Consider the following 21,674-nt stretch of genomic DNA (forward strand, 5'->3'; position numbering starts at 1 on the left):
AGCTGCCGGATTATCATAAAAACCCAACTGGTTCACTGATGTCCCTCAGGGAAGGGAATCCGCCACCTGGTCTGGGCCTACACAAGACACTGGCCTCTATGGGAGGAGAGAGAGAAAGAGAGAGAGAGGTGGGAGTGGGAGGGGGAGGGGTCGAAGGAGAGGAACTTTATACATCTGCAACTCGACCAGAACTTTGACGGAACCTTCCAAACCCGCAACCTCAACCACCTAGAAGGACAAGGGCAGCTGTTACATGGGAGCACCATCATCTCCAAGTTCCCCTCCAAGTCACACACCATCCTGACTTAGACATATTCATCGTTGCTGGGTCAAAATCCTGGAACTCCTTACCGAACAACATTGTGGGAGTACCTTCACCACACGGACTGCAGCAGTTCAAGAAGGTGACTCACCACCCCCTTCTCAATGGGCAACTGGGGATTGGCCATATTTGCTGCTCTTGCGAGCGACGCCCACAGCCCAAGAATGAATTAAAACAAATCTGTAGATGTAAACTTGATTAAAGGCCTGTACAGAAATACTTGTTCCTAAAACAATACTCTTTTACATTGTAGGGACAGTGTCTGTTTAACAACCTAATCTCCCCCAGAATCCACCTCCCCTGACTGTCTCACATTGGAAATTGTTGGGTCCTCCTGGGCTCAGAAGTACTGGGGGTTAAACCCAGCAGCTTCTCCTCCATCTCCACTCCAGCTCAAACTGAAGCAACAAAAAGACCTACACAGGCGGCCAGGGACCGACTTCCGTCAGCCTGCAATAAAACTCTTCCCGACAGCTGCCGACTAATGGTGGCCACAGCACCCACAATCGCCCGAGCCCCAGAAACCGCTCTAGCCAACGCGCTGATTTCCCCGCTGAGAGTGCGCATGCTCCCCGGGGCCGCAGGCCATTCTCGGAGCCTGGCTTCTGTCCTTTGTCCCACTAGTCACTGCCTGCCACTCGGAAAAAGACCCGTTTATTCCAACTCTTTGCTTCCTGTCTGCCAGCCAGTTCTCTATCCAAGTCAATACCATGCCCCGAATCCCATGTGCCTTAACTTTACATGCTAATCTCTTATGTGGGACCTTATCGAAAGCCTTCTGAAAGTCCAAATACACCACATCCACTGGTTCTCCCTTATCTATTTTACAAGTTACATCCTCAAAAAATTCCAGTAGATTAGTCAAGCACGATTTACCTTTTGTAAATCCATGTTGACTTTGGCCGATCCTGTCACTGTTTTCCAAGTGCTCTGCTATTACATCTTTTATAATGGACTCTAGCATTTTCCCCACTACCGATGTCAGGCATGCCGGTCTATAATTCCCCATTTTCTCTCTATCACCTTTTTTGAATAGTGGGGTAACATTAGCTACCCTCCAATCCATGGGAACTGTTCCACAGTCTATAGAATTTTGGAAGATGACCAGCAATGCATCTACTATTTCTAGGGCCACTTCCTTAAGTACTCTAGGATGTAGATTATCAGGCCCTGGGGATTTATCGGCCTTCAATCCCGTCAATTTCCCTTATACTATTTCCTTACAAATACTGATTTCTTTCAGTTGCTCCCTCTCATTCGACCCTATGTTCCCCGACATCTCTGGGAGGTTATTTGTGTCCTCCTTTGTGAAGACAGAACCAAAGTATGTATTTAATTGGTCTGCCATTTCTTTGTTCCCCATTATAAATTCCCCTGATTCTGACTGCAAGGGACCTATGCTTGACTTCACCAATCATTTTCTCTTTGTAGTGTATGTACCTTTAAGAGAGAACTACTTTTACAGCTCCTGTATACTGTAGTACCGGCAGTGACCACACCTGTATATAAGCCTTGAGCATGCCTCTGTACCCCAGTCTTGAGACTACCCTACTCCAGTAAATACCTGTTGATTGTTAAGTTACAGCATCCGTGTGGTTATTGAAAAAATCATACTCTCAGAATCACGGATCTAACAGTGGCGACGAGTGTCGATTCGAATCTACCTGCAACTCTGCATTTCCCCTTCGAGGATTCGCTCCGGGAGGGCGATGGAAGAAAGTCGAGGCCAGAAACACAGGCGTCGACCACGAGCAACCGCCCAGTCGTCCGGCAGAGAGTGAACATCGCAGGGGAGGCTGTGGAGAGCCGGGCTTGGTTCCCCAGCCACGACGATCAGCAATAGACTGACGACGGGTACAGCGCAGACCCTTCCCGGACAGCGGCGGCTGGAGCCGACCAACGGCGGAGAGAAAGCCGAGCAGCGTCGACGGGGTAAGACAGAGGGTGAAGCGCACAGGGCGCAGCCGGGGGTTGAAAACCGAGCGGCGTCGAGGAAAAACAAAACGGAGAGAGAGAGGGTAAAGCAACAGCCGTGTTCAGGACCGAGCGGCGGAAACAGGAAAGGTGCACAAAAAAAAAGAGAACGTGCAGAGCACAGCCAGGGCTCAAGGGCTGAGCAGTGTCCGCGGGGAGAAGAAGGGAGAGTGCGGGAGACGCCATTGAGCCGCCATTGAGCCGCAGAGAAGAAGGAAGAGCGTGGGAGACGGCATTTTTAGAAGCCGCAGCGGAGAAGGGCGAGCGCGGGAAGAAAGGAAAGCGCGGGAGACGCCATTTTGTGCCAGCAGAGAAGAAGGGGAAGCGCGGGAGACGCCATTTTTGACAGTTAAATCACACCCAGGGATGCAGAAGAGTGGCAGTATCTCTACGTTCGACAATGAAGTCAAAGATTGGGCGACATATGTGGAACGTATTGAGGTGTACTGCAGGGCGAATGGAGTGCCAGATGCTAGGAAAGCACTGGTTTTGTTAAATTCCATGGGTGCAAAAACTTATGGGTTACTGCGAAACCTAATAACCCCAGAGAAGCCTGTGAACAATAATTTCGAAAGCATAGTCGAAATCCTACAGGACCACTTAAACCCCACACCGCTGCTGATAGCAGAATGATTTAAGTTCCATATAAGGAACCAACACAAAGACAAAAGCAATGCTGAGTACCTAACGGAACTGCGCAAGCTATCGAAACACTGCCAGTTTGGAGCGGGACTAGCAGATACGTTAAGGGACAAGTTTGTGTGTGGGCTGCAAAGTGAAGGAACCCAGAAACGGCTTCTATCAGAAAAGGATCTTACGCTGGACAAGGCTATTAATATGGCAGTATCACATGAAGCAGCCGCAAGGGGCGCTGCAGAGATACAACGGAGACCGCAAGAATATGGCACCAATGAAATGCCCTATGGAACAGGGAAGTGCTATCGCTGTGGCAGAACAACACATGACCAGAAGGATTGTTGGTTCAAGGACCAAGTGTGCAGACAGTGTGGAAAAGCAGGACACATAGCAAGAGTCTGTAGGTCTGGGAAGAAAACCAACAGTAAGAAATCTCCACAGGAGAAGTACAAAAAGGTACACAAGGTGATGGACAGTAGTTCAGACGAACAGAAAAGTGACACAGACTCCAGAAGCAAGGAGCTGGGTTGTCTGAAACTACATAAGGTAACCAAAATGGAGGATCACCAGACTATCTGGGTTACACTCAAGATAGATGGAGTCCAAGTGAAAATGGAATTGGACACAGGATCAGCCCTAACAGTCATAAACCAAAGGGACTACAAGCGGCTATTTTCACATGTACCCTTGAAAGCTACAGAGATTGTCTTGAAGACGTTCACGGGGCAAAAAGTCTACCCCAAAAGAAAAATAAGGGTGAAAGTGATATATAAAGGCCAGGAAATACCTAAAATGGACATATATGTATTGCCAGATGGAGGACCACCACTGCTAGGACGTGAATGGATCCGGAAGATACAATTAGATTGGCATTCCATACAGGCACTGAAGGTTGAGGCCAAAAAGGATGATGACGTCACACCTGGACGACTGTCAAAAATGCTGACTGACGCAAAAGAAGTGTTCCAGGAGGGACTCGGAACACTAAAAGGCATAACAGCAATGATTAAAATAGAGGAAAATGCAAGCCCAAAGTTTTTTAAGGCCAGACCAGTGCCTTATGCGATCAGACCAGCTGTTGAAGCAGAGCTGGAAGGGTTGGAACATTCAGGATTACTGTCCAAAGTAGACTGGAGCGAGTGGGCTACACCCATCATTCCTGTAATGAAGAGGTTGTTGAGTAATACGCCTGGGGAACCAAAGAAGGTCCACATCTGTGGGGATTTTAAGGTGACAGTGAACCCAGTCCTTTACACGGTACAATATCCGCTTCCACGAATTGAGGATATTTTCGCCTCACTATCTGGAGGTAAACACTTCACCAAAATTGATCTAGCCCAGGCGTACTTGCAAATGGAGGTAGAAGAAGCCTCGAAACAATACCTTACGATTAACCGATTAACACTCATAAAGGTCTCTATCAATACAACCGGCTGGTGTTCGGGGTAGCATCGGCTCTGGCTATTTGGCAAAGGGCAATGGATCAAGTCCTGCAAGGGATTCCAAGGACCCAGTGTTATTTGGACGACATCTTGGTCACGGGCGAAAATGACAGTGATCACCTCGCCAACTTGGAGAAGGTGTTCACCAGATTAAAGGAGTATGGGCTACGAGCTAATCGCCACAAGTGCGAGTTTTTCCAGAAGCAGATCTCGTATTGTGGCCACGTCATCGATGAAGAGGGGTTACATAAGTTCCCTGAAAAGATTGAGGCAGTAGTCAAGGCTCCAGCACCGGAAAATGTGTCACAACTGAGGTCGTTCCTCGGGCTGGTAAACTACTACCATAAGTTCTCACCAAATTTGTCCACGGTATTACACCCACTGAACACCCTACTGCAAACAGGGGTACCATGGAAGTGGAATGACGAACGTAGACGAGCTTTCCAGAAGTGTAAAGAATTGATCACATCTAAAGAGGTGTTGGCCCATTTCAACCCAGCACTACCAATTTGGCATGTGATGCATCACCCTATGGTATTGGAGCGGTGCTGTCGCACAAATTCCCAGACGGGTTGGAGAGGCCAGTAGCCTTTGCGTCTCGGTCACTAACCTCAGCTGAGTGCAACTACGCCCAGATTGACAGGGAGGCCCTCAGCCTAGTATGGGGAGTAAAAAAATTCAACCACTATCTGCATGGGCAGAAGTTCACCTTGCTGACTGACCACCAACCACTTGTCTCCATCTTTAACCCTAAGAAGGGCGTTCCAGTGATGACTGCACAACGGTTACAAAGATGGTCCCTGTTTCTAGGGGCGAATCAATATGAAATAGAATATAAAGGCACGAAACAGCATGGAAACGCTGATGGGCTATCGCGCCTGCCACTGCCTACTGTGGAGGAAGCACCAGCAGTGGACCCTATCGAGATATTTTATTCGTCAATAATTGAACGATTGCCAGTAACGAACGTGGATATAGAGAAGGAGACCCGCAATGATCCGACGCTGTCTCGGGTATATGATTTGACGGTGAGGGGATGGCCAACACATGGCGACTCACTGTTGCCAGCATTCTCATCCAGAAGAGAACAGCTGTCAGTGTGCCAGGGGACAGTGATGTGTGGATCCCAGAGTGGTGATTCCACCCAAGTTAAGGGAGAGAGTGTTAAATGAGCTACATGAAGGTCATCTGGGGGGAGTGAAAATGAAAAGCCTTGCTAGGGCTTATGTGTGGTGGCCGGGAATCGATCAACAAATCGAAGACCTAACCAAGAGCTGCTCAGGATGCCAGAAGGTCCAAAATGCACCACCACATGCCTCTCTACACCCATGGGAGTGGCCCTCCTCTCCATGGCAACGGGTGCATATTGATTTCGCTGGTCTATTCATGGACTCAATGTTCTTAATAGCAGTGGATGCTCATTCGAAGTGGCCTGAGGTGATAAAAATGCCCTCAACCACTACAGAGAAAACGACTGCAGTCCTACGGACCATATTTGCCAGATACGGCTTGCCAGAGCAGATTTGCTCTGATAATGGACCACAGTTTGTGTCCGAAGAGTTTCGAAAATTTATGAGAAGGAATGGGGTAAGGCATTACACATCCGCCCCGCATCATCCAGCCACAAATGGATTGGCTGAGAGGTTCGTACAAACCTTTAAGAAGGCGATAAAGGCCATGTGCGACGATGAAATTCCACTGCAGCATAAGGTGGACAATTTCTTATTAGCCTACCGAAACGCGACACATGCAGTTACCAACCAGACCCCGGCCATGATGTTCTTTAACCGAAGGTTGCGATCTCGTCTGGACTTGCTTAGACCAAATGTGCGAAGAAATGTTGAGGATAAACAATTCCAGCACATCAATGAGAAGCCGACAACGAGCTTCAATGTAGGACAACCAATCTTGGCCCGTGACTACCGAACAGAGAAATGGCAACCCGGAATGATATGCACACGGCAGGGGCCATTAATGTACACAGTGGATGTCGGGGAGAACATTGTGAGACGCCACGTTGATCAGGTCTTAGCGTCACAGGAACGAGTCAACCCCATGTCTTGCGTACCTGGGGATGAACCCGACACACCGGTAGCATCTACCTCCGAACCAGTAGCAGTGGAACCCGATGAACTAACCGATGAAAAGGGGTCAGAATCGCCTCCGCACCAAGAACAAGAACCTCAGGAAAGGCGCTATCCCGAAAGGATCAGGAAGCCGCCCCAAAGACTGAATCTATAAATGGACTGTTGTTGTTTAATGTACATGTTAAAGTGTTAATTGTTATTTGAATATTATGGGTACTACTAATCTAAAAGGGGAGGAATTGTAGTGTATGTACCTTTAAGAGAGAACTACTTTTACAGCTCCTGTATACTGTAGTACCGGCAGTGACCACACCTGTATATAAGCCTTGAGCATGCCTCTGTACCCCAGTCTTGAGACTACCCTACTCCAGTAAATACCTGTTGATTGTTAAGTTACAGCATCCGTGTGGTTATTGAAAAACATCATACTCTCAGAATCACGGATGTAACACTCTTCACATATCTATAAAAGCTTTTACAGGAAGCGGGGTGGGAGGAAGTGTAGTCCAGGTAGCTGTGGGAGTCGGTGGGCTTGTAGTGGATGTTTGTTGAAAGCCAATCTCCAGAAATGGAGACGGAGAAGTCAAGGAACGGAAGGGAAGAGTCGGAGATGGACCATGTGAAGGTGAGGGAAGGGTGGAAATTGGAAGTAAAGTGAATGAACTTATCTAGTTCAGGGCGAGAGCAGGAAACGGCACCAATACAGTCATCGATGTACCGGAAAAAGAGGTGAGGGAGGGGACCTGAGTAGGACTGGAACAAAGAATGTCCCACATATCCCATGAACAGGCAGGCATAGCTAGGGCCCATGCGGGTTCCCATAGCAACACCTTTAATATGGAGGAAGTGAGTGGAGTCAAAGGAGAAGTTGTTCAATGTGAGAACAAGTTCAGCCAGGCGGAGGTTATGATGAACCTTTATAAAACACTGGTTCGGCCACAACTGGAGTATTGTGTCCAATTCTGGGCACCGCACTTTAGGAAGGATGTGTAGACCTTAGAGTTGGTGCAGAAAAGATTTACAAGAATGGTTCCAGGGATGAGGGACTTCAGTTACGTGGATAGACTGAAGAAGTTGGGGTTGTTCTCCTTAGAGCAGAGAAGGTTAAGAGGAGATTTGATAGAGGTGTTCAAAATCATGAGGGTTCTGGACAGAGTAGATAGAGAGAAACTGTTCCCATTGGCAGAAGGGTCGAGAACCAGAGGACACAGATTTAAGGTGATTGGCAGAAGAACCAAAGGCGACATGAGGAAAAGCTTTTTTACACAGCGAGTGGTTAAGATCTGGAATGCACTGCCTGAAACGGTGGTGGAGGCGGATTCAATCACGGCTTTCAAAAGGGAATTGGATACGTACCTGAAGGAAAGAAATTTGCACGGTTATGGGGACAGGGCGGGGGAGTGGGACTAGCTGAAGTGCTCTTGCAGAGAGCCGGCACGGGCTCGACGGGCCAAATAGAAACATAGAAACATAGAAGATAGGAGCAGGAGCAGGCCATTCGGCCCCACGAGCCTGCTCCGCCATTCAACGAGATCATGGCTGATCATCCAAATTCAGTACCCTGTCCCTGCTTTCTCCCCATATCCCTTGATCACTTTAGCCTTAAGAAATATATCTAACTCCTTCTTGAATATATTTACTGAATTGTCCTCCACTGCCTTCTGTGGTAGAGAATTCCACAGGTTCACCACTCTCTGTGTGAAGAAATTCCTCCTCATCTCTGTCCTAAATGGCTTTCCCCTTATCCTTAGACTGTGACCCCTGGTTCTGGACTCCCCGACCATCGGGAACATCCTTCCTGCATCTAGTTGTCTCGTCCTGTTAGAATTTTATAAGTTTCAATGAAATCCCCTCATTCTTCTAAACTCCAGCGAGTATAAGCCCAATCGACCCAATCTCTCCTCATGCGTCATTCCTGCCATCCCAGGTATCGGTCTGGTGAACCTTCGCTGCACTCCCTCCATGGCAAGAACATCCTTCCTCAGATAAGGCAACCAAAACTGCACACAATACTCAAGGTGTGGTCTCACCAAGGCCCTGTACAACTGCAGCAAGACATCCTTGTTCCTGTACTCAAACCCTCTCGCTACGAAGGCCAACATACCATTTACCTTCTTAACCGCCTACTGCACCTGCATGCTTACTTTCAGCGACTGGTGCACAAGGACACCCAGGTCTCGTTGCACTTCCCCTTCTCCCAATCTATTGCCGTTCAGATAATAATCTGCCTTCCTGTTTTTGCCACTGAAGTGGATAACCTCGCATTTAGCAACATTATATTGCATCTGCCATGCTTGTACCCAATCACCCAACCTGTCCAAAACATACTGGAGTTTCTCGGCATCCTCCTCACAGCACACACGCCCACCCAGCTTTCTGTCATCTGCAAACTTGGAGATATTACATCTAGTTCCCTCGTCTAGATCATTTATATATATTGTGAATAGCTGGGGTCCAAGGACCGATCCCTGCAGTACCCCACTAGTCACTGCCTGCCACTCGGAAAAAGAGCCGTTTATTCCAACTGTTTGCTTCCTGTCTGCCAACCAGTTCTTTATCCAAGTCAATACCTTGTCCCCAATCCCATGTGCCTTAACTTTACATGCTAATCTCTTATGCGGGACCTTCTCGAAATCCTTCTGAAAGTCCAAATACACCACATCCACTGGTTCTCCCTTATCTATTTTACCAGTTACATCCTCAGAAAATTCCAGTAGATTAGTCAAGCACGATTTACCACGAATGGCCTCCTTCTGTGCTGTAACCATTCTATGATTCTATAAAATATTAGAAAGTTTGTGCCACAGAAGTACGGGGTTTATCTGCTTTTATTGATGAAATTAAAAAGTCTCTATTAAAACCTCAGCCAGTGTGTTGTGAGACAAAGAGCCTTGTGTCCAATAAGGGGAATAAAGGCCCACAGCCTCCCCTGGCCCCGGGCCCTGAACAAGGGACTGGAGAAACTCGCTGCCCTGCGGATCAGACAATCAGCCGGCGCTAGTCCCGCCCCTCGGGCTCCCCGATTGGTTGGAGGACCCGCCGCCGGCTCGCTCCTCCAGTCCCGCCCCGCTCGCTCCCTATTGGTCGGAAGCTTCCATCAATCAGGCTGCGGGCCCGGGTCACGTGTCCCCGAGGAGATCACGAAACATTGTCCAACTGACCCCGCTCGGTCCAGGGCCTCGTGGACACTCAGGTTTTTCTATTTCTCTTTATTCTCTCCTGATCCACCCCTCCCCCCCAACCCCGCGCGATTCTCCGCCCAATCGGAGCGGAGAAAACTCACTTTGCGTCACCGATCGCGATTGTGGAACCAACACCAAGGCCTTTACCCGGAATGTCCCGCGCCGACTCCGTCCGATAGGATCCGAGTGCGCAGGCGCAGCTCCGAGTGGGGGAGGGGGTTGGTGTCCTCTGGGCATGCGCGGTAAATACCCTTAGTGACCGGGAGGGGTCGCTGTGCCGGACTCGGCCCAAATCGCTGTCCCGTGTGCGCATGCGCAGACTCTTGGCTGTCAGTCAGCCAGAAGAGGTCGCCGGTGAGACCAGTGAAGGAAGAAAGACTTGCATTTCTATAGCGCCTTTCACCACCACCGGACGACCCAAAGCACTTTACAGCTTTTGAAGTGTAGTCACTGTTGTAATGTAGGAAACGCAGCAGCCAACTAGCGCACAGCAAGCTCCCACGAACAGCAATGTGATAATGACCAGATAATCTATCATTTTGTTACATTGATTGAGGGATAAACATTGACCACGACACCGGGGATAACTGCCCTGCTCTTTCCCACATTACAACAGTGACTACACTCCAAAAGTACTTCATTGGCTGTAAAGTACTTCAAGACATCTGGTGGTAATGAAAGCACTATATAAATGCAAGCCGATCTTTCTTGAAATAGTGCCATGGGATCTTCTACATCCACTTGAGAGAGCAGACAGGGCCTCAGTTTAATGTCTCATCTGAAAGACGGCACCTCCGACAGCGCTGCACTCCCTCAGCACTGCACTGGAGTGTCAGCCTAGATTTTTGTGCTTAAGTCTCTGGAGTGGGACTTGAACCCACAACTTTCTGACTCAGAGGCGAGAGTGCGACCAACTGAGCCACTGGCTGACACTAAAGAACAAGCAGCTCTGACGAAAGGTCATTGACCTGAAACGTTAACTCTGTTTCTCTCTCCACAGATGCTGCCTGACCTGCTGAGTATTTCCAGCATTTTCTGTTTTTATTAAAGAAACGAGGGAGTGATTGCTGACAGGAAGAATGTTGGGTCGTCCTGCGTATGCGCACCTCCCTGGCGGCTGAGGCAAAACACCGACTCGCCCCCACCTGAGCCGCGCACAAGTACCAGATGTTGCAGCTCCACATGCACGCCCGGTGTTCCAACCGCGGGGTTTTGTGCGCTGAGCATGCGCGTTGTGGACTGATCGGGACGGGCGACTGTGGAGCAGGAGGGAGAGCACGGGGGCCATGAGGCGCATGCGCGGGACTCAGCGTCAACAGAGCGCTTTCTGCAGCACCGGGGCTCGTGGGTATTGCAGCCGCCATTACTGCTGATCCTTTCAACCAACCTGTGCAGCAGCTGGGGCCTGAAAATCAGCTTCACTGCCCCTAGGTTCGGAAAGAGGAAAATTAAACAACAGTTTGTCTCTGATCCTTTTCTGATCTCATTTTACAGGGTTATAGAGGTGGAGCAGTTACAGGCGGGAAGCTCAGACCAAACATCACGTCAAGATCTGACAGAGTCGCTCGATTCATCAGGACCTGAATATCATCGGCCTTTGCACATGGAAGGAGAAAGCAGCGATCGCAGCGATGACAAACCGCACACGTGTTCGGTGTGTGGACGCGGATTCAGCCGATCACCTGACCTGGTGAGACACGTGCACCGTCACACCGGGGAGAAACCGGGTAAAGGTGGGGACGGCGGGAAGGGCTTCAGTTCCCCGTCTGCATTAGAAGTTCAATGGCGCAGTTGCACCAGGGACAGTCCGTTCACCTGCTCCATGTGTGGAAAGGGATTTGGTTGTTCATCCCACCTGCAAACACACCAGCGATTTCATACTGATGAGAGACCATTTCAGTGTTCTGACTGTGGGAAGAGCTTTAAAAGCCCCGGGGAGCTGAAGGGACACCAGCTTGTTCACACTGTGGAAAGGCTGTTCACCTGCTCCGTGTGTGGGAAGGGATTCTTGCAGTCATCAACCCTGCTGAGACACCAGCTTGTTCACACTGATGAGAGACCATTTCAGTGTTCTGACTGTGGGAAGAGCTTTAAAAGCCCCGGGGAGCTGAAGGGACACCAGCGAGTTCACACTGACGAGAGACCCTTTAAATGTTCTGACTGTGGGAAGAGCTTTAAAAGCCCTGGGGATCTGAAGTTACACCAGCGAGTTCACACAAACGAAAGACCCTTTAAATGTTCTGAGTGTGGGAAGAGTTTTAAAATCCCCCGGGAGCTCAAGCGACACCAACACCTCCACACTGGGGAGAGGCCATTCACCTGCTCCGTGTGTGGGAAGGGATTTGCTCGGCCCTCCACCCTGCTGGCACATCAGCTTGTTCACACTGACGAGAGACCCTTTAAATGTTCTGATTGTGGGAAGAGCTTTAAAAGCTCCGGGGAGCTGAAGCGACATCAACACCTACACACTGGAGACAGACCGTTCACCTGCTCTGTGTGTGGGAAGGGATTCGCTCGGCCCTCCAACCTGCTGGTACATCAGCGAGTTCATACTGGAGAGAACCCCTTTAAATGTTCTGACTGTGGAAAGAGCTTTAAACGCTCCGGGGATCTGAAGAGACACCAGCTCCTCCACACTGGCGAGAGGCCGTTCACCTGCTCCGTGTGTGGGAAGGGATTCACTCATTCATCCACCCTCCTGTCACACCAGCTTGTTCACACTGACGAGAGACCCTTTCAGTGTTCTGACTGTGGGAAGAGCTTTAAAAGCTCGAAGAGCCTTAAGGGACACCAGCGTCTTCACACTGATCATTGAATCTAACAGCACAGAAGGAGGTGATTTGGCCCACCGTGTCTGTGCCAGCTCTTTGAAAGAGCTGTCCAATTTAGTCCCAAACCCCAGCTTTATCCCCAGAACTCTGCAAACTAGTCCTCTTCAAGTACTTGTCCAATTACCGTTTGAAAGTTCCTGTGGAACCTGATTCCAGCATCCTTTCAGTTGGGGCATTCCAGATCTTAACAACCCTCTGTGTGAAAACAATTCTCCTCATTCCCCTCTAGTTCTTTTAGCAACTATTTTAAATCTGTGACCTTTGGTTACCGACCCACTTGCCAGAGTGAACAGTTTCTCCCTACTTGCTCGATCAAAACCCCTCATCATTTTGAACACCTCTATTAGGTCTCCTCTTAACCTTCTCTGCTCTAAGGGGAACAATCCCCACTTCTCCAATCTCTCCACATAACTGAAGTCCCTCATCCATGGTACCATCCTGGTCAACCTCCTCTGCACCCTCTCCAAGGCCTTGACATCCTTCCTAAAGTGTTGTGCCCAGAACTGTACACAAGACTCCAGCTGAGGCCAAAAGCCTGCAGCTGTACAAAACCCTGGTTAGACCACACCTGGAGTACTGTGAGCAGTTCTGGGCACCACACCTTAGGAAGGATATATTGGCCTTGGAGGGAGTGCAGCGTAGGTTTACCAGAATGATACCCGGACTTCAAGGGTTAAGTTACGGGGAGAGATTACACAAATTAGGGTTGTATTCCCTGGAATTTAGAAGGTTAAGGTGTGATCTGATCGAAGTTTTCAGGATATTAAGGGGAACAGATAGGGTAGATAGAGAGAAACTATTTCCGCTGGTTGGGGATTCTAGGACTAGGGGACATAGTCTAAAAATTAGAGCCAGACCTTTCAGGAGTGAAATTAGGAAACACTTCTACACACAAAGGGTGGTAGAAGTTTGGAACTCTCTTCCGCAAATGGCAATTGATGCGAGATCAATTGTTAATTTTAAATCTGAGATTGATAGGTTTTTGTTACCCAAAGGTATTAAGGCATATGGGCCAAAGGCAGGTGTATGGAGTTAGATCACAGATCAGCCATGATCTCATTGAATGGCGGAACAGGCTCGAGGGGCTGAATGGCCTCCTCCTGTTCCTATGTTCCTAGTGATTTGTAAAGGTTTAGTGTAACTTCCTTGTTTTTGTATTCAATGGCCCTGTTTACAAAGCCAAGTATCCCACACGCTTTCTGAACCGCCTCACCAACTTGCCGTGGCACTTTCAAAGATTTGTGAATATGGACCCCCAGGTCCCTCTGCTCTTGCACCCCCTCAAAATAGTCCCATTTAGATTATACGGCCTCTCCCTGTTGTTTCTCCCAAACTGCATCACTTCACACTTATCCTCATTTAATTTCATCTGCCTTGTGTCTGCTCATTTCACAGTCTGTCTCTGTCCTCCTGAAGTCTGCTACTACTATGCTCACTATTTACTATGTTGCCAAGTTCTGTATCATCCGTAAACTTTGAAATTGTACACCTATACCCAAGTCCAGGTCAGTTATATATAACAAGAAAAGCAATGGTCCTAATCCCAACCCCTGGGGGAACCCACTGCATACTTCCCTCCAGTCAGAAAAACATCGCTCAGCACTGCTCACTGCCTCCTCTCCCTTAGCCAATTATATACCCAAATTACCATCAGCCCTTTAATTCCCTGTGCTTCTATTTTCCGAGTAAGTCTCTTATGTGGTACTTTATCAAATGCCTTTTGAAAGTCCATATATACAACATCTGCTGCACTACCTTCATCAACCCTCTGTTACTTCATCAGAGAACTCAATCAGTTTAGTCAGACACGATTTACCTTTAACAAATCCATACTGGCTGCCCCTTATTAACCCATGCTTCTCCAAGTGAGAATTAATTTTGTCCTTGACAATGGTCTCTAGTCGTTCACCCACCACTGACATTAGACTGATTGACCTGTAGTTACCAGGTTCACCCCTCTCCCCTTTTTTAAACAGGGGTGTAACATTTGTAATCCTCCAGTCTTCTGGCACCACTCCCATGTATCTGATGGAGATTGAAAGATTGTGGTCGGAGCTTCTGCTATCTCCACCCTAGCTTCCCTCAACAACCCATCTGGACCGGGTGACTTGTTAACTTTGAGTGATGACAACCTATTGAGCACCTCCTTTCTATCTATTTTTATCCAATTTCTCTACTCCCCCCTCCTCTACTGCAACATTAACTTCATCCTCTTCTTTTGTGGAGACAGATGCTAAGTACTCATTCAGTACCTCAGCCACGCCCTCTGCCTCCGTATGATGAGCTCCTATTTGGTCCCTAATCGGCCCCACCATTCCTTTAACTATCCTTTTACTTTTCATATGTTTATAGAAGATTTTTGGGTTCTCTTTTATGTTACCCTCTAATCTTTTTTCATATTGTCTCTTTGCCCTTATATTGTTACAATTTCCCCCGCACGCTCTGTATTCTGCCTGGTTTTTGACTGTATTCTGTACCTGACATTTGTCATAAACCTCCTTTTTCTGTTTTATTCTACCTCTACATCCTTTGCCATCGGGAGCTCGAGCTTTGGACGCTCCATCTTTCCTCCTTATGAGAATATGCTTGGTTTGTACCCGAACTATCTCAGCCTTGAAGGCCTGCCATTGGTCAGTCACTGTTTTCCTGGACAATCTTTGTTTCCAGTCCACCTGAGCTCAATCCCTTCGCAAATCACTGAAATTGGCTCTTTCAGCTGGGTATTTTCACCGTTGATTTTTCTTTGTCCCTTTCCATAACTACTTTAAACCCAATGATATTGTGATCACTGTTAACCAGATCCCTCCTGCCCCAGAACTGATGAGAGACCCTTTAAATGTTCTGACTGTGCAAAGAGATTTCAGAGTTCATCCAACCTGCTGAGTCACCAGCGAGTTCACACAGATCCTCAAAGAAAGGAAGATGTTTTAGAAAGGCTGGCGGCACTAAAAGTTCGCAGCCATCTCAGAGTAGTGTCCCTTTAATTACAATCTCACAGAACAAGAAGAATCGCTGTCCCTTTAACTACCACAAATCCCTGTGTGGTGGAGAGGGGGAGATACAGTCTGTCCCAGTATCTGTTGCAGAACAGAATTAGCGACCCTGTCCCATAGGGGCTTGACCCTCCCCCACTCCCTGCTTTTCCTCAAGTGTCTCATCCTTAAAATTCTCATCCTTGTTTTCAAATCCCTCTGGCCTCGCCCCTCCCTATCTGTGTAATCTCTTCCAGCCCCTACAACCCCCCGAGATATCTGCGCTCCTCTAATTCTGGCCTCTTGAGCAGCCCCGATCTTAATCGCTCCACCATTGGTGGCCGTGCCTTCAGCTGCCTGGGCCCTAAGCTCTGGAATTCCTTCCCTAAACCTCTCCATCTCTCTACCTCTCTCTCCTTCTTTAAGATGCTCCTTAAAACCGACCTCTTTGACCAAGCTTTTGGTCATCTGCCCAAATATCTCCTTATGTGGCTCGGTGTCAAATTTTGTTTTATAATGATCCTGTGAAGATCCTTGGGACGTTTTACTACTTTAAAGGTGCTTTATAAATACAAGTGGTTGTTGTTGTTTCCTGAAACTAATAAATTCCCCAGAGGGAAAAAACTTGTACTTTTACTCCTAAATATTACAAAGTTTATTCTTCAGAAGCATCCAGGTTTATTTGCTTTTATTGATGAATTTAAAAAGTCTCTATTAAAAGCTGAGCCAGTGTGTTGTGAGACAAAGGGCTAGATTTTCAGTTTAGGCAGTTTTGGGGCGCTAGCTTTAGCGCCCGCCCGAAGTTAGCGCCCGCCCCAAAGTACCGCCCCGTTGCCGGGAATTCAGTGGCTTCGCCCTAAGAGGTTGGTGGAGCGCTAAAAGAGGCGTTCCACTACTCTCTTTAGGCGCTAAGCCGGCGGTCCAGAGGGATAGCGCCCAGGCGGGGCGCAGCACGGGTGCGGTCATTTTTGCACTGACAGCAGACCCCGTGGTGCCGACCAGCTCTTAAAGGGGGAAGGGACGAATTGGTCTGCTGCCACGCCCTGCACACTGCAGCCTTGCAAAGAGGCCTCAACACTACTGCTCAGCCCCAGGGAGTCATGGCAACGCCAGAGAAGGCCCGTCAGCGTGCCCTGCGCTTCTCAGAGGGTGATCTGGACATCATGCTCACAGCTCTGGAGGTGAGGCGCAAGATCTTGTTTCCAGACAGTGGGAGGAATCCAACCCACCACGACTACACCAAAGCCTGGAAGCAGATCGCCCAGAGGGTGACGTTCACCGGCGAGGCCCCCAGGACCCACACACAATGCCGTAAGAAGTACAACGATCTGACCAGGATTGTGAGGGTGAGTAGCCTTTCCAGTCTCCTCCTCATTCTTGCATGTACACCTGACATGATGGGCAAAGGGACCTGAAAGTCCTTTTGGCCAGCCCTCAGCCAGCAGCATTGGGACAGTCATGAGCATCAAATGGCCATTCGGCACTCTACACTTTGGCCAAGCTATTCCACCATGGGAGGCAGTGCACACTACATCAGGGCTTCACTCTGTCCAAGCTATTCCACCATGGGAGGCAGTGCTCACTACATCAGGGCTTCACTCTGTCCAAGCTATTCCACCATGGGAGGCAGTGCACACTACATCAGGGCTTCACTGCGCACTTACAGCCCGTCCTTTCTCTTGCAGGCTAAAGTAGCGTTTAATCGCCAGGCCCGTGCCAGGGGTGGCCGCGCCAAGCTGCAGAAGCTCACTCGGCTGGAGGAGCGCGTGTGTGTGCTCATGGGAGCACGTGTGATTGTCCCCACAGCGTGCGGTGTATCCGACCCTCCACTGCCCGGCAATGGTAAGGACCTCGCCTTTTGGCCCTCTCGCGTCGCACTGGCCCATCCGAGCTACCTCCTTTGCCACTGTCCCACCAATGCGCTGAATCCCACCAGTCCTAACTCCCTCGCTGACGCCGTCTCCTCACTCTGAAGCTACTCTTGTGCATTCCTGCTTTCAGCTGGTGACGACCAGGACCCTGAGGCTGCCAGTGACAGCACCTCCAACCAGGAGGAGGAGGAGGAGCAAGCCGGACCTTCGGGGGAACAGTCACGTCCCGCAGGAGAGGAGGAAATGCTCGACACCTCCTCACTGGACGAGTGCCTGGAGGAACTGTCGCAGGGCAATGCAGCTTCTGGGACCAGTGGCGTCCAGCCACCCAGCAGCCGTGCGCGTGGCCCGCGGCCTTCCCCCCAAAGGGGGGAAGGATCAGAGGGGAGTGCTGCTGCTCGGCACACTCGCCGTCACCAACGCGGCAAGGGTCCCCTAGTTCGGCCCCCTCCTCCCCAGCGGGAGAGTCGCGACTCCAGTCCGGACACCTTCACTTCGGAGGAGGTGCGGAAGCTCGATCAGATGGCCGACGACTCGGACCGGCGCCACACGGAGCTCATGAGCGTGGTGGGGCGCATGCCTGAGGCCATCGAGTCGCTGGCGACCAGTGTGCGCGAGTTCGGGGCAGCAACTGCCGCGACTGGCCGCATGCTAACTGATGCCGTCAAGACCCTGGCGGATGTGATGCGCGCGCACACCAGGACCACAGGGCCACTCACTGCTGCCACACGCGCTGTCTCAGGCAGGCATCGCCAGGGCAGGCGCCGCGCTGGACCATCCCAGCAAGCCGGCCGTCGGCTGATTGCTGCGGATCCTGCAGTGCGGGCCCGGCCGAGTGCCACCGCGCCACAGCACCAGCCAGCGCATCCCAGACGCCAGCTGGCCCACATTGCACCATCCGTCGCCGCCATTCCCCCTCTGGGGCGTCAAGGGCAAGCGGCTGCAGCTGATGGTGGCCAGGCTCAGGCGCGCCACTCAGGAGACGGCCCCTCGAGGCCCAAACGCCGTGTAGGCCGCCCCCCAGCGGCATCTGGCGGAAGGGCTTCTGAGCCTCAGGCGCCTTCCCCCAGCCTCGCAGCAGCCACTGGGCAGAGCTTGCGAAGGAGCAGCAGGCAGGGCAGGGGAGGCAAAATGCTGGCCAAGGTCTCGCCCTCGTGGGCCACTCAGTAGAGGGTGTGGCCAGCTTTCCTTTAATATGGCGGTGGCCATCTTTATTTTGCCCATGGTTGTGCTTTTGGAGGGCTTTTTTTTTGCGTTAGGCCGACGTTGAGGCCCGGTTTCAATAAAGGTGGAGTGGCTCCTCCCCAGTTTGTGGGAGTGAGTCGTTTGTTGGGCTTTTTGTGGGGCCCGTTTATTGTTTTTTGGGATTCATGTGGGAAGGGCTTTTCATTTTTGTTTAATAAAAAATTATCTTTATTCATGCAGTCTCCATGGTTGTTCTTCTTCGTGTTTGTTGGCTTCGCCGGCTGAGGGCTTGCGGAGCGGCTGCATTCATCTTCCCTCATGGCCCCTGGCCATTCCCTGACAGGGGGCTTAGAAGTACCGTGTAATAAGGTGGCGTCGTGCGGCCCTTGGCCCTGGTCGCTCCCTCCTGGGAACGTACTCCTGCTCCTCCTCCTCCTCCTCCTCCTCCTCCTCATGCTCCTCCTGCTCCTCCTCCTGAGGTGCTGGTCCAACGTCAGGTGGCAGTGCCTGAGTCCTGCGGATAGCCAGGTTGTGTAGCATGCAGCAAACCACCACAAATTGGGAGAACCGGTCCGGCGAATACTGGAGAGCTCCTCCGGAGCGATCAAGGCAGCGGAACCGCTGCTTGAGGACCCCAATAGTTAGCTCGATGATGTTGCGGGTGGTTTGATGGCTCTCGTTGTAGGCCTCTTCAGCAGCTGTCCTGGGCGCGCGGAGCGGGGTCATGAGCCAGGTGCACAAAGGATAGCCTTTGTCCCCGAGTAGCCATCCTCTTGGGGGAGGCTGTGCCTGGAACATGTCATGCACAGTACTCTGCCGCAGGATAAAGGCATCGTGGCTGCTGCCTGGGAAGCTGGCATTGACTGCCATGATGCGCTGCTTGTGGTCACAGACCAGCTGCACATTCAGAGAATGGTAGCCCTTCCTGTTGCGATACTGCTCGCCATGCTCCAGAGGGGCCCGCAAAGCCACATGCGTACAGTCAATGGCGCCCTGCACCAAGGGGAATTCCCCGAGTCTGGAAAATCCCAATGCGCGCTGATGCTGGCTCTCCAGGGCCATGGGGAAGGAAATGAATTGGCTTCTCCTTCTGAACAGTGCTTCGGTCACCTGGCGGATGCAGCGATGCGCGCCGTACTGGGAGATGTTTGCTATGTCCCCAGCAGCGTATTGGAAGGAGCCGGTGGCATAGAAGTTCAATGCCACTGTCACCTTCACTTCCACCGACAGAGACGTCCTGCACCTGAGCTTTGGCCGCAGATCTCGGCGAAGCAGGTGGCAGATCTCTGCAATCATCCCCTTCCGGAATCGGAGCCTTTTAACACATCGCGCGGCACTCATGTTTAGGTAGGAGCGCTGCTGGCGGTATAGCCTGACTGGGTAAGGCCTACGTGGCCGACGCCTGTAGCCCCCTCTGCCTCTAGCCAGGGCTGCCCCTCTCACAATACGTCTGCGAGCCCTACGGACATGGAGCTGCAGCTCCGCGTTGGCACCCCATGCAACCCCCATCAAATCCTGGCAAACACTCTAATTTCCAAATGGCCACTTGCAGCGCTGTTGCCTGAGTCCAAAAATACCTGGCTCTTGCTGCTTGAAACCAGTTAGCTATCCTCCTTGTTGTGTCTCCAGAAATGCGTGGCACAAGACTGTTTTCTGAAATAATGGATGGCCTTTATACTGGAGAGGACGTTCCCTTTAATTAGCGCCCCCCGGGGCCCGCGCTGGTTGTGTTGCGTTCCTTTTTCCAAACGCTCCGGCCGCCCGCCGCACAATGGGGCGGTCCGACTGAAGTTTGCAATCGGGGCGGCCAAAGGGCGTTGCACGAGGATGTGACGTCATTTTCTGCGCGCGCATCCGGGCGGGCGCTAAACTTTGCGCCGGCGCTAACGGGCAACTTAATTTGGGGCGGGGCGCAAACTGCGCTGCGCCCGGGCGCTACACGCATAGCGCCCGGAAATCACTTCTCTTAAGGCGCTAACTGCTGGCGCAAGCAACTGAAAATCTAGCCCAAAGAGCCTTGTGTGCAATAAGGGGAATAAAGGCCCACAGCCTCCCCTGGCCCCGGGCCCTGAACAAGGGACTGGAGAAACTCGCTGCCCTGCGGATCAGACAATCAGCCGGCGCTAGTCCCGCCCCTCGGACTCCCTGATTGGTTGGAGGACCCGCTGCCGGCTCGCTCTTTCAGCCCCGCCCCGCTCGCTCCCTATTGGTCGGAAGCTCCCGTCAATCAGGCCGTGGGCCCGGGTCACGTGTCCTTCGCCGACTTTACAAAGAAAGGCTCGCGCGGTCGCCAGGCGGAGCTGCAGGTCGGTGGGAGCGGGGTCGGGAGATTAATAAACTGCGGGTAGGCCGCGCCGCTGGGTTTATAAAGTTGGAGAACGGCCTCAGGCCAGAATGAGATCCAGCGGCCCGGTCTGTGTTCCGCTGGACGGCAGCGGTGAGGCTTTTTCTCGGTGGCAGGCCCGGGTTACGCACCGCCATCTTGGTGGAGGAAGGACAGACCGGTTCTACCTGCAGCACGGCGCATGCACGGCCATCTTTGTACAGGAACAGAGAGTGGGTGGGGCTTCAGAGTCCCAGTGACCCGGAGACACAATCATTGACTCATTGATTTTATTCTCACTCTGCACACGGCGGGTGTAGAACTGAACTCAACCAGAGCAGAGGGAGGGGGAAAACTGGGAGTGGAGGAAAGAAATGTTGGAGGTGGCGCAATGGGTTTGGATTTCAGCATAGGGAGGAGGAAGAGTGTGTAGGACCGGGATTTACAGCTTTGGGGGAACAAGAGAGGAAAGAATGTTCCATAGAAACTAGAATTGTCTGTTCTGAATTTCTATCCTGTACTTACAGTGATGACTTTTGTAAACTCCTTTTACAGGTTGTTAGAAGGGGAGGATTTAAAGACGGGAAACTCAAACCAAACATAGAAACATAGAAGATAGGAGCAGGAGTAGGCCATTCGGCCCCTCGAGCCTGCTCTGCCATTCAATGAGATCATGGCTGATCATCCAAATTCAGTACCCGGTCCCTGCCTTCTCCCCATATCCCTTGATCCCTTTAGCCTTAAGAAATATATCTAACTCCTTCTTGAATATATTTGATGAATTGGCCTCCACTGCCTTCTGTGGTAGAGAATTCCACAGGTCCACCCCTCTCTGGGTGAAGAAATTCC

General features: G+C 50.9%; 1 pseudogene; it reads right to left on the minus strand.

The window, feature by feature from the left end:
* Positions 1-21,674, minus strand: part of LOC147119342 (uncharacterized) — a 54,537-nt pseudogene that overhangs the window by 852 nt on the left and 32,011 nt on the right.

This window comes from Somniosus microcephalus, chromosome 4 (assembly GCF_052327205.1).
Source record: "Somniosus microcephalus isolate GS21.2 chromosome 4, FLI_Smic_1.0, whole genome shotgun sequence".
NCBI classification, from domain to species: domain Eukaryota; kingdom Metazoa; phylum Chordata; class Chondrichthyes; order Squaliformes; family Somniosidae; genus Somniosus; species Somniosus microcephalus.